Here is a 22,105-nt window from a genome sequence, read left to right as displayed (position 1 = left end):
ATGGGGGTGCGTGGACCCCTGGTGGGGGGTAAAATGTGCAGCTGGGGGGGGGGGGGATAAAGTAAGAGGGGATACATTTTCATTTTAAGTGTATAATTTTATACTGGGGGCACATCTGGCCATAATGGTGGGGGGCCCTAATCCTCGGTGCACCCGTTAAGCCTGAGGGCGCATCTGGCTATAATGAGGGACCATATTTAGTTATATCCTTTAGTTATAACTAAATGTATCCTGGGGACACATTTACTTATAATGAAGGGCAGTAATCCTGGGGATACATCTGTCTATCTATACTGGAAGGTGCCAAACACAGAGGACACATCGGGCTATACTGGGGGTGACTGATATTGGGGACACATTTTGCTATAGAAGGGGGGGGGTCTGATACTCGGGACGCATTTTGCTATCTATACTGGGGGACATAATACTGGTCACATGTTTTTATCTTCTGTGGCACTTTTTATTTTTAAACTGAAATTGATAAAAACTGAGCAAAAATGCATTTTTTTCATTTTTCCCCTTTTCCCCATTAAAATGCATAGAAAACTTTTTTGGTCTAGGGACAAAATACCCGCCAATGAAAGTCTAGTTTGTCCTGAAAAAAACAATACCTAGATCATTGAGGTGTCGTGAGTAGGGATAAAGTTATGGCTGATTAAAAAGGGACATTGCTAAAATGTCAAAATTGCTCTGGTCAATAAGGGGAAACACGGTCTGGATGCAAAGCGGTTAAGGTTTTTTTTTAAAAAAATGTTTCACTTACCTAGGGCTTCTACTGGGCCCTGCAGACACCCTGCCCCACGCTGGTCCTCAAGGATCCTCTGGTCCCCCCACTGTGGCTCACTTTCCACTTGGCTGACTTACAAGTCTACCGCCACTGCCGCACGTGTCTGGCGACGTGAGCAAGGATGTGCGCGGCCATGCAGTGGGCGTAGTTGGTGAAAGGGAAAGTGAGCCGCAGCGGGGCACCGGAGGATCCTTGAGTACTGGCTCGGGCACAGGACTTCTGCAGGGAGCCCGTAGAAGCCCCAGGTAAGTGAATCTTTTTTCTTTAAACCTTAAAGAACCCCTTTAAAGGGAAGGTCCAAGCAAAAAAAAAAAAAATGAGCTTCACTTACCTGGGGCTTCTACCAGCTCCATGTAGCAATCCTGTGCCCTCGTAGTCACTCATTGCCGCTCCAGTCCCCCGCTGGCAGCTTTCTGACCTCGGAGGTCAGGGCCACATTGCATACATTTTTACGCATTCCAGCTAGTGCAGGAACAAAAATGTACGCGTTGCACCACTAACGCGTAAAAATGTATGTGTTAATGTTCCTGCACTAGCGGGAATGTGTAAAAATGTACGCAATTCGGCCCTGACCTCCGAGGTCAGAAAGCTGCCAGCGGGGGACTGGAGCAGCAATGAGTGACTACGAGGGCACAGGATGGCTGTATGGGGCTGGTAGAAGCCCCAGGTAAGTGAAACTCATTTTTTTTTTTTTGCTTGGACCTTCCCTTTAAGGTGCATATGCACCTTTGATAAATGTCGCCCGAGAGGATCGGAAACTGATCCTCTTGGTCAACATCACTGGGCTAGCCTTCCCAGATGGGAGACAGCTGTTTGGCTGACAACGCCTTCTGTTGCTATGTGGAAGGGCCACTGAGTGAGGCGAGCATGACATCACACAGCGGGCAGGGTGGCACTGTGGACAATAGCTGGACCCCAAATTACACATCCAGAGGAAGAAATTAGGTAATCAGTAGGAGTATATATTCAACTAGTAAACCCTGCCCGTTTAAAAACGTGCTCTAGGTCTATGGCCGCCGCCAGTGCGCATGCGCGCGCTGTGCACGCAACCACTGCGAGCCAAGTGCACGCCCGACGCAGGCGCGCGCCCGCACCCGCCCACCTCGCCCGCCGGCACCCGCCCACCTCACTCCACCCGCACCTCGCTTGCCCGTCCAGCTCCTTGGTCCCAGCTGTCAGTTACTGCGCACATGCGCAGTAACAAAAATCCTGGGACACAGGGGCAAAACTGCTGGACGCAGCGACAGTCAGCTTTTATTAGGTAGGATATAGTCCTTGAGATTACCAAGCGCAGAGAGAGACGTCTTTTGGCTTCTCATTGCACCCAAACCACCAGTGGCTGGAACATATGTATGGCCAGAAGAACTCAGCATATTTCCCTCACCCAGTAACACCCACCATGATATCCCCGCCCAGCATGATTTCCCCCCACTCAGTAGCACCCCCAATATGATCCTCTCCCTGTGATTCCCCTCCCCGGTAACACTTAGCATGACCCTTTCATCCCGCCCTTTCCTGCACACCCAGCGTGACCCTCCCTCTTCACCCAGCATGACCTTACTTCCTCTACCAGTAGCACGCAGCGTGACCCTCACTCTCCATCCAGCGTGACCTTACTTCCTCTATCAGTAGCACGCAGCGTGATCCTCACTCTCCACCCAGCGTGACCTTATCTCTCCACCCGTCCGGAAAACATTCGTAGGGAGAACACTGATGCACAACGTGCATTGTGGCTCTGTCACTGGTGGGGAGGTGAGATGTACAAGGTGAACTTTCCATGGTGCTATATGAATGGCAAACATGCCTGCAAGCATAGTCTCTGGCTAGAATTTGCCAACATGCAAATTCAGATGCGAATGTGTGTTCACAAGGGTGTACTCTATCAATACTGGCTATTCCAACCCAGCTGATCATAGTATAAAGAGTGCTAGTCTACTTTAGGGGATAAGCAGGAAACCTCATCCAGAGGCGTAGCTAGGGTTTTCAGCGCCCGGGGACAAAGACTATTAATGCGCCCCCTAAGGTGAAGGGTCGTGACCAAATGTGGGCGTGGTTATGGGTACTCCACATTTGGTCAGGCCCCTTCAAATGTACATGGAGGTTAGCAGGCTCACGCTCACCCACCCTCCCTCAGTATGTACCTTCCAGCATGTTCCAAGACAAATTCAGCAATCGTGAGCCCCCCACCCCCATCAAGACAAATTCCGCAATCATGAGCAAACATGAGGCCCCCAACAAGACAAATTTAGCAATCCTGAGGCCCCCAACAAGACAAATTCAGCAATCATGAGGCCCCTAACAAGACAAATTCAGCGATCTTGAGGCCCCCAACAAATCATGAGGCCCCCAACAAGACAAATTCAGTAACCATGAGGCCCCCAACAAGACAAATTCAGCAGTCATGAGGCACATAAATAGACAGCATTTCACATAAATAGGCAGAATGTCCCCTTAATATGGTAGACACCTCTCACCTGGCAGCAGTTCCCCAAAATACACTCAATCTGACAGCAATGCTTGCCCAAAAATAGGTAGCCCCAGGTCTATAGGTGTCCCCAGAATAGGTGGCCAGCAGTATAGATGTCCCCAGAACAGGTAGCCAGGGGTAGAGATGTCCACAGAACAGGTAGCCAGGGGTATATGTGCCCAGTATATGTAGGCAGGGGTATGTGTCCCCAGTATATGTAGCCAGAGGTATATGTGCCCAGTATATGTAGCCAGGGGTATAAATGCCCAGTATATGTAGCCAGGGGTATATGTACCCAGTATATGTAGTTAGGGGTATATGTGCCCAGTATATGTAGGCAGGGGTATATGTGCCCAGAGTAGGTAGCCAGGGGTATATGTGCCCAGAGTAGGTAGCCAGGGGTATATGTGCCCAGAGTAGGTAGCCAGGGGTATATGCCCAGTATATGTAGGCAGGGGTATATGTGCCCAGAGTAGGTAGCCAGGGGTATATGTGCCCAGAGTAGGTAGCCAGGGGTATATGTGCCCAGAGTAGGTAGCCAGGGGTATATGTGCCCAGAGTAGGTAGCCAGGGGTATATGCCCAGTATATGTAGGCAGGGGTATATGTGCCAAGAGTAGGTAGCCAGGGGTATATGTGCCCAGAGTAGGTAGCCAGGGGTATATGTGCCCAGAGTAGGTAGCCAGGGGTATATGTGCCCAGTATATGTAGGCAGGGGTATATGTGCCCAGAGTAGGTAGCCAGGGGTATATGTGCCCAGAGTAGGTAGCCAGGGGTATATGTGCCCAGAGTAGGTAGCCAGGGGTATATGCCCAGTATATGTAGGCAGGGGTATATGTGCCCAGAGTAGGTAGCCAGGGGTATATGTGCCCAGAGTAGGTAGCCAGGGGTATATGTGCCCAGAGTAGGTAGCCAGGGAGAGTAGGTAGCCAGGGGTATATGCCCAGTATATGTAGGCAGGGGTATATGTGCCCAGAGTAGGTAGCCAGGGGTATATGTGCCCAGAGTAGGTAGCCAGGGGTATATGCCCAGTATATGTAGGCAGGGGTATATATGCCCAGAGTAGGTAGCCAGGGGTATATGTGCCCAGAGTAGGTAGCCAGGGGTATATGTGCCCAGAGTAGGTAGCCAGGGGTATATGCCCAGTATATGTAGGCAGGGGTATATGTGCCCAGAGTAGGTAGCCAGGGGTATATGTGCCCAGAGTAGGTAGCCAGGGATATATGTCCAGTATATGTAGCCAGGGGTATATGTGCCCAGAGTAGGTAGCCAGGTCAGGTGTCCCCCTCCCCAGCAGGAGGGGAGCAGCGCAGAGAAGAGCTGCTCTCCCTTCCTCGCTGTCCCCTCCAATGTCCGGGTGGCTCAGGCTGGCAGCGGCGGGCAGAACTTACCTCCGTCTCGTCGCAGCGCCGGATGGATCTGCCACTACTCTGGTCTGGTCCAGACCAGAGCAGCGGCTGCGCACTCGAACTTCCGGCCGGCGCTGGAGCGAGACGGAGGTGAGTTCCGCCCGCCGCTGCCAGGCCAGCCACCCGGACATTGGAGGGGACAGCGAGGGAGAGAGAGAGCACCTAAGGTGAGGGAAGGAGGGGGGATATGGCCCCCCTTCCCCACAGCTCTCCCTCTTCTCTGCGCTGCTCCCCTCCCCTCCGCCGCAAAAAAAAAAAAAACCCGCAGCTCAGCCAGGCTGAGGGCGCCCTCGGGGACCAGGCGCCCCGGGGCACTTGTCCTACCCTGACCCCCCCTAGCTCCGCGCCTGACCTCATCTCGACATTTAGCTAATGTTATCGGGTGGACGCCACCTTCTTGAATTGCTAGGTTTCCAATAGGTTGTATTAAACTACGTCTATACTATTTGGCCAATCACAATGTTTTGTGGTGTGATTGGAGAACTCATCCCTATGAGGTTTCCTGCTGGATCCCCTAAAGTAGACTAGGAAGATTTAAAGGTCATGGTAGGCATCATGGGACAAAAGTATGCTGCTGGCGAATGTGCAAATCCCAACGCAATAATTCTTGCCCAGTGGGATTTCCTTTCCTGGTTCGGGTTTACACTGTAGGGAGAAGTTAGGCATCAGAAATAAATTCACATTGTGGGAGGCCTTAGGCATCAAGAAGGTTTTGGGCTCTTTTCCACTTGCTGCATTTCGATCAGAAAATCGCATTGCTTGCATTTTTCCACAGCACCGTGGAACATGTAAATCGTGGGAGAATTTTTACAGAATCACAATTGCCAGCCTGCTGCATTTTTCCTGCATTTGTGCTCCTATACAAAGTATCAGAGGGCATGAAAATTGCATAGCAATGGCGCCACTATGCATTTTCCCCATAATTCAAAATGGTTTCTCGTCAAGTTTTTTTTTCCTCCAGTCAAAAATCATAAACACAAACACACCGCAATTGCTCTGTACACCCAACTGACCGCATTGAAATCAAGGTAGTGGAAAAGGATCACTGACTGGATGAAAACAAAAAAGTTAGATACTTACCTCGGTAAAGGTAAGCATGCGCAAGTATTGCCGCGCCTGTGCAGTAAGCAGAAGCCACACGTCCAGAAACGTTGTCTATGTGCTACTGCACAGGTGTGGCCATACTCACTCGTGCATGGAGGGGAAAGGGCTACAAACTTAAAAGAGGGTCCCAGGCACTGGTGGTTTTCTCAAGGAGGACATGGGTAGCCTCTGGAGGATGCAGAGGTGTTCTTCTTCTTAGGCTTCTAACTTTTTTGTTTTCATCCGCCTCGGGTTCACTGCTCCAGGCCTCGTTCCCATTGCGTTTCGCTCGCGTGTCCGTCCGCCTTGGGCTTTGTTAGAGGTAATTTTTTTCCCTCTCCCGGCGCCTGGGTGGGCGATGCGCTTTTGTTAAAAGCACTTTTCCCGGGCGTTTTTTTTTTATTCATTCCCTGACGCAAGTAATAATACTATTAATACTATGGCTATCATTCATAAAGGTGCAGTCGGTAGTGCGGGAAAACACCGTTCTTCTCCGCAACCGGTACTTAAGACTTCTGGGTGGTCATTCATAAAGAAGTTGCCTGTTGCGGTAGAAGTGCGGAGGTTTTCTGGAGGAAGCTGGCGGTAGCGTGGCGGAAGACATGTGGAAACATAAAAGCTGCCCGATTCCCTCCGTGCGCTCCTCAGTCTGATGCTGCTTGGGAGGTCCGTCCCATTCATTTACACGTAATCCGCCTGCCTATCGCTACTGTCGAGCAAGCGGTATTTTCCTTCTGCATACCGCTTGCTCTAATCCTTATGAATGGACGTGTTTGTAACTTTTTCTAGATAAATCTAGAAAAACTCCGCACAAGGCGGAAATGTATCGCTCTGTCAGCTTTTCATGCGGAAAGAGCCTTTATGAATGGGGATTTTGCACAGTGGTCGGTAAAGTCACCGGTATTAAGCATTTCCGCATGCGGAAATGCTTTATGAATGATAGCCAATGTATTTATTATAAGGCCCCATTCACACTTGAGCAGGAATCGCGGCTCTCGCTCAGCGCAAAATGCTAGCGGTTTCTGAAAACCGCTAGCCCATGTAAGCCTATGGCAGTGTTCTTACTGCCGCGTTTGCAGTTAGCGTTAACCGCAAACGCATACCATGCAGCTTTTTGCCTGCGATTAGCATACATAGCACCGCTAATCGCGATTGCTTCCAAAACGCTGCAGTGTCCAGTTAATCGCGGAGTAATCACTTCCGCAAACCGCTAGCGGGAATTGCCGGCGGTTTGCGGTTATATGTGTAAATGCGGCCTCACAAACGCTCACGCAATTGCTGCACAAAGCGATTTTGTGAGCGTTTTTCCTATACCTAAATGGCCCATGCACCACTTAACTAAGCAGATCGGAAACAAACCGCTCAGATGCAAACTTCGTTATAGACAATCATTGCACAAGCGCTTTCAGGGCGATTTTGAAAATCACCAGTGCTTAAAAAATCTCAAAAATGCCCCTAGTGTGAACAAGCCCTTAGGGAAGAGTTTAGTAGGGAGGGTAAGTTTAACTATGAAGAAGAAATGGATCAGTGAAAAAACACACGCATATATCTCTCTCTCTCTCTCCCTCTCCTTACACCACAGTTTTGCTCTGCGTGCGGAAGAGATGTCATACAACCCGCATTGGACGAACTACTTCGGAGAGGTAGCTGTACGATGCACACACCACGGTCGGAGGAGCAGAGGTTGGGCGGTGCGGGGATGACGCGGCGGACATGACGGCACGGTGCGGCTTCTTCCTGTACGTCTGCCGGCCCCTTGTCACTCGTCTAGTCCACAATGATCCGAGCACTCCAGACATGGTCTCCCCGAGCTGGCATTGAGGTAAAAGTGCTGCGTGCGGGGGCTGGAGGGGGATACAGAGAGCTGCAGAGAGCGGGGGTGCTGCTGCTGCTGCCTGTGTGGCTGCTCTGTGTACACCTGCCCGCCCCTCTGCACACCCCGCTCCTGTGCAGCTGCTGCTTCTCTGTTTACCTTCCTGCTTTCTTGTGTATTCCACTCTGGGGAAGATCACTTTATTCACTCAGCTGATTGCCTTGTTTACTGGTTCCCATAAAGCGACACAAGCATTGGAGACAAAGCAGCACAGAAACTCAGGACAAGACGTGGCTTAATTTTTTTTGTTTTGAGAATACGTTGAAAATTAATAATATATTATGATATTATTACTTCCAGTCATAAAATTGTGTATGCAATGTTTAAACCAAAGAGTGTGCATTTATTTGTTTCTGATGTGTCTGTTGTCTGATGTGTCTGTTGTCTGATGTGTTACTCTCTGTTGTCTTTATGGGAAAGTGGAATGCAAACATGGTGTCCTGTCCAGAGCTGAGATAAGCAAGTAGTTTAACTTTCCTGTAGAGTTTTTTTGTTTGTACAAATATCCTGAATGGATTTGAACCAGATCTTTGCATAGTATATTCGGATCACATGGGTATGACTGGCACTATCTTCAAGCTGTCAGTTTATCAGTAGCTTTTTGATTAGTATTGCTCCAGTGGCATGTGAACTGCAAAGCATTTCTTTGGTCTGATTGTGGTTTGAATCATCCAACTCTACCATTTTCAACTAAGTTTGAGTACTTTTAAGTAACTGCATAACATGAATCTGTATCAGAGTGGAAACATTGGTTGCTGAGGGTAAACAAACCTGTAAAGAGAACAACAAAAATAGATACTTATCTAAGTGGAGGGAAGCATCTGGATGGTCCAGAGGCTTTCTGTGTCCTCTTCCACCCCACCACTGGAACCCCTCTTCTAGTTCACACTCTCCTCTATGTAGAGCAGGCTTTCTCAACCAGGGTTCCCTGGAACCCCAGGGTTCCTTGAGTACTCTGCAGGGGTTCCTTGGCATTTTCCCCCATCGTGGGGATGTATAATGGAGCTCACTATAATAGGTGGTACTGTAACAAGAAGCACTAAATTAGGGGCTTAGGAGGCAGTATAATGAGTGGCAGTGTAATAGGGGTAGTGAAATAAACAGCCACACATACTTTTAGAGCCAAATTAATCCATGCCATGCACTGATTAGAATCAAACAATCTGAAACAGTCTGTATGCATGTTGGATTATTATGGCTCTGTACATATTAACAAGCTGACACATCATTGCATTCCAGCGGTTCTGGAGGTGTGTTTAGCTTCTAAGGGTACAATGGTTAATTTGCATATATTCAGCAGTGGTGCCTGGGAGACATCTCGAGCTCACTCCAACCTGAATTATTGCAAATTCTTTCTGTTTTAGGAAAGCAAACTTTTGTTTTTCTTAACATCTTAGTAAGGGGGCTTTTAGGACCATTGTAGTCCCTTACACACTCCAATGAGTTCTGGGTCACCACGAGCTTGCTGGTTAGTCTGTGCCTCTCGGATTTACAAGCCCTACTCCATAGAGCCAAATTAATCCATGCCATGCACTGATGAGGATCAAACAATCTGAAACAGTCTGTATGCATGTTGGATTATTATGGCTCTGTACATATTAACAAGCTGACAAATCATTGCATTCCAGCGGTTCATGAGGTGTGTTTAGCTTCTAAGGGTACAATGGTTAATTTGCATATATTCAGCAGTGGTGCCTGGGAGACATCTCGAGCTCACTCCAACCTGAATTATTGCAAATTCTTTCTGTTTTAGGAAAGCAAACTTTTGTTTTTCTTAACATCTTAGTAAGGGGGCTTTTAGGACCATTGTAGTCCCTTACACACTCCAATGAGTTCTGGGTCACCACGAGCTTGCTGGTTAGTCTGTACCTCTCGGATTTACAAGCCCTACTCCATAGAGCCAAATTAATCCATGCCATGCACTGATGAGGATCAAACAATCTGAAACAGTCTGTATGCATGTTGGATTATTATGGCTCTGTACATATTAACAAGCTGACACATCATTGCATTCCAGCGGTTCTGGAGGTGTGTTTAGCTTCTAAGGGTACAATGGTTAATTTGCATATATTCAGCAGTGGTGCCTGGGAGACATCTCGAGCTCACTCCAACCTGAATTATCGCAAATTCTTTCTGTTTTAGGAAAGCAAACTTTTGTTTTTCTTAACATACTTTTAAAGACCATGCTTCCTGCAAAATAAATGGAGGAGTTCCTCGAGATAAAAAAATAGTTTGCAGGGGTTCCTTGAGATCCAAAAGCTATTTGCAGGGTTCTTACAGAGTAGAAAGGTTGAGAAAGGCTGATGTAGAGTAATGTAGAAAAAGAACTGCATAAGTGCTGGTGCAGGACTCCTAGGCAGCATAAACAAGTATCCAAAGGAGGGGTCCACACACAGTCTTAAGGTGCGTACACACATGCGACTATAGTCGTTTGAAACGATCGTTCCCCGATCCTTTCAAACGACGATCGTTTAAAAAAAAGCAACCAACGATCATTAAGTCTAACGACGGACGAGCTAGATCGTTAAAAATGAACGATCTAGCTTGGCGGATTTTTACCAACGACGATCGTTTGCAAAAGTAGTACATTGTTGGAAACGGTCGTTCGTACTAGGCTTGACATGCGCATTTCGCTATTTCTCCATAAAACGTCTTATTTTTATGCGAAAGCGCAATAGTTGCTTTATGTGATGTAACGTTCGTTCTAACGTTCAGATCGTTACACACATTTAAAAACTAACTTTACTTAGGTCGTTCTTTTATCAATTAAAAGTTCGTTCGTTCTCAACGAACGATCGTTGTCGCATGTGTGTACGTAGCATTAGTGAAGCAAAAAGTGCAAGTTTTTATTGCTCCATTACATGCAATGTTCATCCGACCGTTTTGGCCGACGATCGTTTCGGGGCCTTTAAGTTTCCTCTTTGTCATGGCATACGCAGAAAAAAACGTATTTTTTTGTTCCTATGCCTTGACAAAGGGGACCCCTAAAGGCCCCGAAACGATCGTTGGCCAAAACGGTCAGATGAACATTGCATGCGTGTAATGGAGCAATAAAAACATGCACTTTGTGCTTCACTAAGTCTGTGTGCGGACCCCTCCTTTGGATACTCCTCTATGTAGAAGCGCTACCAAACCTGCGCAGTAGCACCAAGCTGCTTGTGGACAATTGTAGGTACTTACCTCGGCAGCGGGAAGCCTCTGGATCCTCCAGAGTTTAGCTCAGTGCTAATGCGCCTGCGCACTAACACTGAGCCAAACGGGCTCGGCTTTTTCCGCTTTGCAGGGCGGGCGAGCTCCTTGGTAACCTCTCCTGAGGTAAGTATCCACACTTTTCCCCTAAGGATGTCCCAGATTTAGGGCTCATTCACACTCGGGCGTTTTTGCTCTTTTTTCCAGCACAGACGATTTTCAAAATCGCCCTAAAAACACTTGTGCAATGATTCCCTATGAGAGAATCACAGCTGAGCGGTTTGTTTGCAATCCGCTCAGCAAAGCGATGCCTGTGCCATTTTTGAAGCGATTTTGCCTCAATGGAAGGTATAGGAAAAACGCAACACTCACAAAATTGCTTTGTGCAGCGATTGTGTGAGCATTTTTAACAATAAATACATTGTATTCTTTCCCGGGTCAAAGAATCCACTTCCTGACTTGCGTCAGGAAGTGATTTACAAAACAGCTTTAGAAAAGTGCTTTTTACAAAAATGCAGCGCCAAGAGGGAAAAAAAAAACAGCGCATAAAAACGCTTGCGTTTGGGTTTTTGATTTTTAGGTGTGAACGAGGCCTTACTGGGATTTACAATTGCTTTAATGAGCTTGGGCAGCTGTTTTTGAAGTGAGCCTTCTTGGTACTGGAATATCCCTTGTATTCCCAACCATAGCCATTATCCCCTGTTTACCCATTTTACCATGACTTACATGGATGTGACCACACCTCAAAAGCCACCTGACAATATACCAGATTCTGCATTATGCTAGGTAAATGCGATGAGGTTTTCTGGCAGATTTACTGCCAGATCAATTATTACTATGATGTCCAATGTGATTTCTAATCGATTTTCCATAGAAGTGAACGAAAAATCGGAAATCAGATCAGACATGTTGGAAATAATTGATCTGGCAGTAAATCTGCCACAATCTCATTGTGTGAAACAGGCATTAGAGCAAAGGCTAGCTTGCACATAGCTGCATAGGCAGGGCCATTGCTTTGTGGGGAATTGCTTAGGGTGCATACACACATCCAATTTTGTTTTGCCAATTTTACTACCTCCATGTAGCATGAGGGCCAGCAGGTTTGATTACTATGAGCAAAGTGAGAAGGTAATCTCTCTTACTACATGGGAGATGTACAATTGTGAGATAATTTGCCAATCCAAATTGTATGTGTGTATGCAACCTTAGGTGACAAATGCAGAGAGTGCGGTAAACCTCTTTGTTGAGTCAAGAGTGGCTTTCAGAACATATGCACTTTTGATGCACCATGCATGTTCATATGTTGGAAAAATATACTTTTTCACAGTAGCACAATGAAGTTAATAGAAAAAAACTACATATGGTGTCCAGAAAAAAAACAGCAAGCTTTTTTTTTTAAGCTTTAAAAGTGCAAACATTGTGAACAGCCTATTGACTGTCCATGCTAGTGTTCTGGCATTGCAGAAAAATGCACACAAAGTGTGCAAGTGTAATCCTTCCTAAAAGCTCTCGGACAAGCCACTGGTTGATAGTTTACTTTACTTAACCACCCTGGCGTTCTGATTAAATCGCCAGGAGGGCTGCGGGAGGGGTTTTTTTTAATAAAAAAAAAACTATTTCATGCAGCCAACTGAAAGTTGGCTGCATGAAAGCCCACTAGAGGGCGCTCCGGAGGCGTTCTTCCGATCGCCTCCGGCGCCCAGAATAAACAAGGAAGGCCGCAATGAGCGGCCTTCCTTGTTTTGCTTAGATCGTCGCCATAGCGACGAGCGGAGTGACGTCATCGACGTCAGCCGACGTCCTGACGTCAGCCGCCTCCGATCCAGCCCTTAGCGCTGGCCGGAACTTTTTGTTCCTGCTACGCTGGGCTCAGGCGGCTGGGGGGACCCTCTTTCGCCGCTGCTCGCGGCGGATCGCCGCAGAGCGGCGGCGATCAGGCAGCACACGCGGCTGGCAAAGTGCCGGCTGCGTGTGCTGCACTTTATTTGATAAAAATCGGCCCAGCAGGGCCTGAGCGGCAGCCTCCGGCGGTGATGGACGAGCTGAGCTCGTCCATACCGCCAGGCTGGTTAAAGGACAACTGAATTGAGAGGTATATGGAGACTGCCATATTTATTTCCTTTTAAACAATACCAGTTGCCTGGCAGCCCTGCTGATCCATTTGGCTGCAGTATTATCTGAATAACACCAGAAACAAGCATGCACATAATCTTGTCAGATCTCACAGTAATGTCAGAAACACCTTATCTGCTGCATGCTTGTTCAGGGTTTATAGCTAAAAGTATTCGAGGCAGAGAGGGGTCAGTACGATAGCCAGGCAACTAGTATTGCTTAAGGCTTCTTTCACACTAAGACGCTGTTTTAGGTGCTACGTTAAGGTCGCATAACATGCACATAACGCAACGCATGGTGGTGGCAGAGGACGTTAGCAAAGAGCTGCGTTAAGCGGCTGTTTGATGTGTCCGTGTACGCATGCGCTGGTGGAGACCATGTGAGCGGAACACCCCGCATCACATGGTCCCGCCAGTGACGTCAGCACAGTGCAGTGAATATTAATTAGCCTTGTGGCTAATCACTGCGCCTGTGCAAGCAGGCTAATGCGGCAAAGCCGCTCTAACGCCGTAGCATGCTGCACTTTAGATTGACGTGCAGCATTACAATGTAACGCAATGTGGGCACTGTGAACAGCCCATTGCAGTTACATTGCTGTGCGTTGGGGAGCGTTACAGGCTGCACTAACGTGCGCCTGTAACGTCTCACTGTGAAAGCAGCCTAAAAGTAAATAAATATGTCAGCCTCCTTATTCCCTTTGCTTCACTTGCCCTTAAAAATAAGGATTTGCCTTCTCAATCGTTTACTTTGTTCAGATGACCAGTTTATTTTTGTCATATTGAAACTTGTTCTGTGTTTTTGGTTTTTGTTTTTTTGCACATAATTTGTTTGCTGTGTGACAGGCTTGTCTGAATCACCATCAGTGTTTTGGTTGCTTGCTAAAATAGTTTTGGGGATAGTTTAGTTAGGTTCCTTGAGTGTTGGTTTTAGTGACCCTGTAACCCTCACAAGTTTCCATGCTAAAGGGGAACTGAGCCACATAAAGCAGCTGACATAGAGTTACGTGCATAGAATTAAGGTAATGTAAGCTTTCTTTTCTTTCGATGCTTTGCAGAAACTTCAGGTTTGTTGTAACTGGTTATCTAGAGATCAACTTAAAGAAAGCCTGGGAGGTTTGCGAAGGGCCACAGTTAGATATTTACCTCGGGAAGGGGAAGCCTCTGGAACCTAAAGAGGCTTCCCCCATCCTTCAGACCATTCCAGCGCTAGGACCCCTGAAGAGTGGCCTCCCTGTGCATGGGTACTAGCACCATCCTGTTCGGGCTCCAGCGGAAAAAGCCGAGCCAGCTCAGGTCCATGCTACTTCCAGGTGTAGACAGCTCATGCCTGCACAGTAACGCAGACCCAACCTGGCCCTGCTTTTTCAGAAGAAAGCCAAGCGGGGAGGTACTAGTGCGCCTGGTGAGCTGTCAACAAGCTTTTTTCAACTGTTGAGCCGGGATCAAGGAAATTTACTGTAAAGGGGTCGGCAACCATAGTACATTTTAAACTTAGGTTGTTACAATTAACGTAGTTCAGAAATTCTGGCAGCATTTAAGCGGGGGCCCACCAAATGCAGAGAAGGTCATCTATGAATTGTCCAGGGGCGGCCCAGATGACCCAGCGCTGCGTAATATGTTGGCGCTTTATAAATACAATAAATAATAATAATAATGACCCCCACCAGCAATGTAGACCCACCTAATTGGGAGTCATTTCTGAATGGTGAGTACCTACTGCTTGGGGTGTGGTGGAGGGTCAGCTCACCAAAGTAGTCTGGTTGGCCGTACACCTGATGGGAGAGCGGTGTTGGAAATACATTGCCTGCCTTTGGAACTTTTAATAGTGTTTAAACTGGTGGATCAATAGTGCGCAGCTTGCTTTTAAAATTACAAGCTACCTACTTATGGTTTTGCGTATTTGCTTTTTCATTCTTAATAACTAAGCACAGTCTCATTTTCTATTTGGTGGGAATAGGTAAATATTTCTTTCTTGAAAGGAAACCTGAATTGATTTAAAAAAAAGAAGAAAAAAAAAAAAGGGATTTCACTTGCCTGAGGCTTCTGCCAGCCTCCTGCAGCCGCCCTGTGCACGCGCCATCTTGGAACGATCCTCGAAATGCATTATTGCACCATTCGATGCAACTCTATGGGCCATGGATCTGCTGCCAGCAGCCGACTGACCCAGATCTTTCATCCGGAATGATCAAGCAATTGGATTGATCGGCTGATCGATCATGCTTCCTGCTGCATCCGTTTCTTGCCAATCTGATCAGTGATCGAATCGGCCGTGGATCGATGGCAGAAATCGACCAGTGTATGGGCCCCTTAAGAGTTACAGGGAAGTCTAGGAGCCAGGAACAGTGACTATTAGGCATTCTCACCAATATGTTAATGAATAATTTTATAAATGGCTATTTACCTTTAACTATAGTACTTGAACATTGATACATTTAAATATGCCACGCAGCTTTTTTAACTTGACTTTAGTTCTACTTTAAATGGTTTACGATAACGATTGCAGTTCCCTTTTATTTTTTTTTTGCTCAGTTTTCTTTGGTATTTACTATTGGCTGATTTTATTGTACACAGACCTGTATATTGCAAGCAGGCTGGAATGCTGTGATGTAGAAAATATTGTAAATAACTATTTTTCCCTTCGTAATAAACTTTTTGACTTCTTATCTAGTGAGCAGATGTTCTAAAATGTGCATGAAGTTGTTTTTACTGTTAGTGTGCTTCCTGTTTCTTATAAAGGATATGATGGTTTTCCAAGGGACTATAGCTTGGTTTTATTAGTGGGTTACATCTCATATAAACAATGAATGTACTGCAAAGTACGCAGTTAAGCAGTGGAGAGCCAGAACCAATTTTGTGGAGGGCTAAAAGAAAGCATAAGAAAATGCTATTTTAAGTATAAAAAAACAAAATTGTATTTAGTAACCAAAGAATGAAACTGTTGCCTGATTAAAACACTATTCTCGGCTGCCTCCACTTCTCTCCTTAAAGGACTACTGTAGGGCGGTGGGGTAAAAAGAGTTGAACTTACCTGGGGCTTCTGATGATCCCCCCGCAGACGTCCTGTGCCTGCGCGGTCACTTACCGATGCTCCGGGCCCCGCCTCCGGTTCACTTACGGAATTTGTGACTTTAAAGACGGAAAACCACTGCGCCTGTGCGGCCACGTGTGTATATATATATATATATATATATATATATATATATATATATATATATATATATATATATATCTCTATCAGTGTTCTCACTAGAATTTTTTTCCAGCCGGGGGCATGGAAAAGTAGCCGAGATGAGAGAATGCAGGGACAGTGCTTCTCTGCACAGAGGAGGTGGTGAACCGATGACAGCGGGGTGCTCACAAAAACTAGCCAGGTGGAGCACCCAGCTAAAAGAGCCTGGGGAGAACACCGTATGTATGTATGTATGTACTGTATATGTATGTATGCGCATATATATATATATATATATATATATATATATATATATATATATATATATATATATATATATATTTATTTGCCCCCTTCCTGATTTCTTATTCTTTTGCATGTTTGTCACACTTAAATGTTTCTGCTCATCAAAAAACGTTAACTATTAGTCAAAGATAACATAATTGAACACAAATTGCAGTTTTAAATGATGGTTTTTATTATTTAGTGAGAAAAAAACCTCAAAATCTACATGGTCCTGTGTGAAAAAGAAATTGCCCCCTAAACCTAATAACTGGTTGGGCCACCCTTAGCAGCAATAACTGCAATCAAGCGTTTGCGATAACTTGCAATGAGTCTTTTACAGCACTCTGGAGGAATTTTGGCCCCCGCTCATCTTTGCAGAATTGTTGTAATTCAGCTTTATTTGAGGTTTTTCTAGCATGAACAGCCTTTTTAAGGTCATGCCACAACCTCTCAATAGGATTCAGGTCAGGACTTTGACTAGGCCACTCCAAAGTCTTCATTTTGTTTTTCTTCAGCCATTCAGAGGTGGATTTGCTGGTGTGTTTTGGGTCATTGTCCTGCTGCAGCACCCAAGATCGCTGCAGCTTGAGTTGACGAACAGATGGCCGGACATTCTCCTTCAGGATATTTTGGTAGACGGTAGAATTCATGGTTCCATCTATCACAGCATGCCTTCCAGGTCCTGAAGCAGCAAAACAACCCCAGACCACCACACTACCACCACCATATTTTACTGCTGGTATGATGTTCTTTTGCTGAAACGCTGTGTTACTTCTACGCCAGATGTAACGGGACACGCACCTTCCAAAAAGTTCAACTTTTGTCTCGTCGGTCCACAAGGTATTTTCCCAAAAGTCTTGGCAATCATTGAGATGTTTTTTAGCAAAATTGAGACGAGCCTTAATGTTCTTTTTGCTTAAAAGTGGTTTGCGCCTTGGATATCTGCCACGCAGGCCGTTTTTGCCCAGTCTCTTTCTTATGGTAGAGTCGTGAACACTGACCTTAATTGAGGCAAGTGTGGCCTGCAGTTCTTTAGATGTTGTCCTGGGGTCTTTTGTGGCCTCTCGGATGAGTTTTCTCTGCGCTCTTGGGGTAATTTTGGTCGGCCGGCCACTCCTGGGAAGGTTCATGGTTCATCACTGTTCCATGTTTTTGCCATTCGTGGATAATGGCTCTCACTGTTGTTCGCTGGAGTCCCAAAGCTTTAGAAATGGCTTTATAACCTTTACCAGTCTGATAGATCTCAATTACTTTTGTTCTCATTTGTTCCTGAATTTCTTTGGATCTTGGCATGATGTCTAGCTTTTGAGGTGCTTTTGGTCTACTTCTCTGTGTCAGATAGCTCCTATTTAAGTGATTTCTTGATTGAAACAGGTGTGGCAGTAATCAGGCCTGGGGGTGACTACAGAAATTGAACTCAGGTGTGATAAACCACAGTTAAGTAATTTTTTAACAAGGGGGGCAATCACTTTTTCACACAGGGCCATGTAGATTTGGAGTTTTTTTCCCCAGTAAATAATAAAAACCATCATTTAAAACTGCATTTTGTGTTCAATTATGTTATCTTTGACTAATAGTTAACGGTTTTTGATGAGCAGAAACATTTAAGAGTGACAAACATGCAAAAGAATAAGAAATCAGGAAGGGGGCAAATAGTTTTTCACATGTGTGTGTGTGTGTGTGTGTGTGTGTGTGTGTGTGTGTGTGTGTGTAGATATATTACAGAGACAGTGCAACTAGAAAAGGCTGCAGTAATCCAGACCACATTAGAACAGGTATAGGAACTTATAGGATAGAAGAAATAAGGCTGAAAATTATTTAAAGGATACTTCCTGAATTAAAGTTTTACCCGCCCAGGGCTTCTGTAGGTCTCATGACACTGTTCCCCTATGAGCCAGGCCTCCTCTCTCCCCTCCGTAAGATCATGACCTGCAGCTAGGTCAGCATCTTCTGCACGGGGCGTGCCTCTACTGATTGTGCTCTCGTCTCTGTGCAGTTCAGAGTGAATTGACCCAGGTACGTACAGAGCACGCCCGCACAGAAGATCCAAACCCTGCCGTGGGACGAGATCTTCCAGAGGGGAGATCGGAGGCCTGACTCAGAGCGGAACTGCACCATGGGACCCCAGTTGAGTAAAACTTTTTTTTTTTTTTAATTATCGGATGTAACCTTTAAAAAGTATTTAATTCATATGACAGAAAACTCGGAACCGAAAGTACTGTATATCACTGTTGATACTAGACCCATCCATGGATGTTCACGCCCCCACCCACTTTTGGTCTAAAAGATAGTCCACATGCCATGACCTGCCAATAATGTGGCTCCTTAAAAAAGTTTCTGCAATCAGTTAGGTAATAACCTATGGCAGGCTGAGATCTGAATTACATTTCACAGTCAATTGTAGAGCTTTGATGTGGCCAACAACAAAGTTCTCATTTTTTACAATGTCCCAACATATTACACATTGATGTTGTGGGATACCTGTACTGACACAATGTTTTTGCCTGAAATACCTGAGCGATCTGCCCAAATGATAGAACTCCAGCTTCTGTCTGTAGTTTAATCCTCTAGTGGAATCCAGAGTAAAGGCACTCTAATAATCCAAGAAAAGACAAAAGTAGGACAATCACAAGATTTTCTAAAGACATGCAACATTGATGTGAAGTTTTGCAGCATGTCAGTAAAGTTTTAAAGGGAACCTAAACTGAGAAGGATATGGATTTTTTTCCTATTGAAATAATCCCAGTTGCCCAACTCTCCTGCTGATCCTGTGTTTCTAATACTTTTAGCCACAGCGCCTCAACAAGAATGCAGACCAGGTGCTGGGACTGAAGTCAGACTGGATTAGCGGCATGCCTGTTTCAGGTGTGAGATCCAGATACTACTGCAGCAAATTGATCAGCATGAGAGTCATGCAACTGGTACTGTTTAAAAGGAAACATCCATATCCCTCTCAGTTTAGGTTCCCTTTAAGCAACCCTGCTATGGAGAATCTCTGTAAATTACAGAAAACGTCCTGAAATATGTTAGCTATGTGTCATGAAACTGATTATGCTGGTTCATGAACAAGCACACACATGTTATTTTAGGAAGCATATCAAAACTTCAAGCTAAAACTGGTACAATAGAGGAATGTACTACTTTATATCGTTCATTCAGCAGCATCCTATGCATTTCTACGAGGGAACCTGAAGTGTGAGGGATATAGAGGCTGCCATATTTATTTCCTTTTTAACCACTTAACGCTATCCATTGAGGGGTTAAAATGGGGGGTCATGCAGAATGAACGTTTATTAACCTTCCTGGCGGTAAGCCCGAACTGAGTTCGGGCTATGCCGCCGGAAGGCACCGCTCAGGCCCCGCTGGGCCGATTTGCATAATTTTTTTTTTGCTGCACGCAGCTAGCACTTTGCTAGCTGCGTGCAGTGCCCGATCGCCGCCGCTACCCGCCGATCCGCCGCAATTCCTCTCGCCGCGGCCGCCCCCCCCCCCCAGACCCCGTGCGCTGCCTGGCCAATCAGTGCCAGGCAGCGCTATGGGGCAGATCGGAGTCCCCTCTGACGTCACGACGTCGATGACGTCGGTGACGTCATCCCGCCCGTCGCCATGGCGACGGGGGAAGCCCTCCAGGAGATCCCGTTCTTTGAACGGGATCTCCGGATCTCCGATCGCCGGCGGCGATCGGAGGGGCTGGGGGGATGCCGCTGAGCAGCGGCTATCATGTAGCGAGACTTTGTCTCGCTACATGAAAAAAAAAAAAAAAAATTTAAAAAAAAAGATTTGCTGCCCCCTGGCGATTTTTTTGCAAACCGCCAGGAGGGTTAAATATACTATTTGCACCAATTAGTGCACAAATGGGAAATGTATAAAGTTCCATTTTGCATCAAGTGGATAGCCTCCCTGGCGGTATGGGCGAGCCTGACTCGGCCAGGGATAAATAGCTGAAACCGGTATGAATGACTCGGGCTCGTCCGGCATTTCTAAGGCAAGGTTCCGTTTTTTTTGCATGCATTTTTCCCAATCTGCATGTGAACATTCACACATGAATGTTAATGCAAATGTCTTTTACGGTTTTTTTTTTTTTTTACTTTTATTATGCTAAAAATGTACACTAGACCCTTGCATGACACATTTTTGGTAAATTACAGGCAAACATTTTATTAAAATTAATTGAGCCACTGTTGACACACAAATCCAGCAGAAATTGAATGCCCGGGAGGTTAAATTATAGCCTGGCAGTCCTGTTGATCTCTTGGGCTGCAGTACTATCTGGATCACACACCTGAAACAAACATGCAGATAATCAGGTCAGAATTGGGCCAGACACATCTGATCTGCACATACTTGTTTAGGGTCTATGGCTATAAGCATTAAGGTGCGTACACATGCACTACGGCCGCCAACGACGGGTCAGTCAGACCCTCTCGCATGGGCGGACTTTCAGGCGACAGTAGCGCATGTGTACGCGCTGTCGGCGGACTGATAAGGCTGTTTCTGAGCTATCCGCTTAGCGGATCGTTCAGAAACAGCCTTATCAGTCCGCCAACAGCGCGTACACACGCACTACGGTCTCCTGAAAGTCCGCCCAGCGGGAGGGTCTGACGGACCCGTCGTTGGCGGCCGTAGTGCGTGTGTACGCACCTTTAGAGGCAGAGGATCAGCAGGACAGCCAATGTGCATTGTTTAAAAGGAAATAAAAATGTCAGGCTCCATATCCCTCTCACTTCAAATTCCCTTTTTTCGGTTCTGTAGCCTGACCAATTTCTTTTTGTTTTGGGAGATGCTGTGCTTCATTCACTCTGCATTAGCCATTCTGTTTTGGGAGGTACTGTGCTTCATTCACTCTGAATTAGCCATTCTGTTCTGGGAGATGCTGTGCTTCATTCACTCTGCATTAGCCATTCTGTTTTGGGAGGTACTGTGCTTCATTCACTCTGAATTAGCCATTCTGTTCTGGGAGGTACTGTGCTTCATTCACTCTGCATTAGCCATTCTGTTTTGGGAGGTACTGTGCTTCATTCACTCTGAATTAGCCATTCTGTTCTGGGAGGTACTGTGCTTCATTCACTCTGTATTAGCCATTCTGTTTTGGGAAGTGCTGTTCTTCATTCATTCTGAATTAGCCATTCTGTTTTGGGAGATGCTGTGCTTCATTCACTCTGTATTAGCTATTCTGTTTTGGAAGGTGCTGTGCTACATTCACTCTGTATTAGCCATTCTGTTTTGGGAAGTGCTGTTCTTCATTCATTCTGAATTAGCCATTCTGTTTTGGGAGATGCTGTGCTTCATTCACTCTGTATTAGCCATTCTGTTTTGGGAGAGATGCTGTGCTACATTCACTCTGTATTAGCCATTCTGTTTTGGGAGATGCTGTGCTTCATTCACTCTGTATTAGCCATTCTGTTTTGGGAGATGCTGTGCTTCATTCACTCTGTATTAGCCATTCTGTTTTGGGAGGTGCTGTTCTTCATTCACTCTGAATTAGCCATTCTGTTTTGGGAGATGCTGTGCTTCATTCACTCTGTATTAGCCATTCTGTTTTGGAAGGTGCTGTGCTACATTCACTCTGTATTAGCCATTCTGTTTTGGGAAGTGCTGTTCTTCATTCATTCTGAATTAGCCATTCTGTTTTGGAAGATGCTGTGCTTCATTCACTCTGTATTAGCCATTCTGTTTTGGGAGATGCTGTGCTACATTCACTCTGTATTAGCCATTCTGTTTTGGGAGGTGCTG

At 46.0% G+C, this 22,105-nt stretch overlaps 1 protein-coding gene across 1 annotated transcript in view; it reads left to right on the top strand.

Moving 5' to 3' along the window:
- The first annotated feature begins 7,445 nt into the window (after positions 1-7,445).
- BLTP1 (bridge-like lipid transfer protein family member 1) overlaps positions 7,446-22,105 on the top strand; it is a 399,009-nt gene continuing 384,349 nt past the window's right edge. Inside the window, exon 1 of the mRNA XM_068280272.1 lies at positions 7,446-7,567. The gene's annotated coding sequence lies outside the window, so the exon portion shown is untranslated. The remainder of the gene's footprint in view (positions 7,568-22,105) is intronic.

The sequence above is a fragment of the Hyperolius riggenbachi genome, chromosome 1 (genome assembly GCF_040937935.1).
Source record: "Hyperolius riggenbachi isolate aHypRig1 chromosome 1, aHypRig1.pri, whole genome shotgun sequence".
In the NCBI taxonomy this organism is placed as follows: Eukaryota; Metazoa; Chordata; class Amphibia; order Anura; family Hyperoliidae; genus Hyperolius; species Hyperolius riggenbachi.
This window is presented reverse-complemented; position numbering and strand designations above follow the sequence as displayed.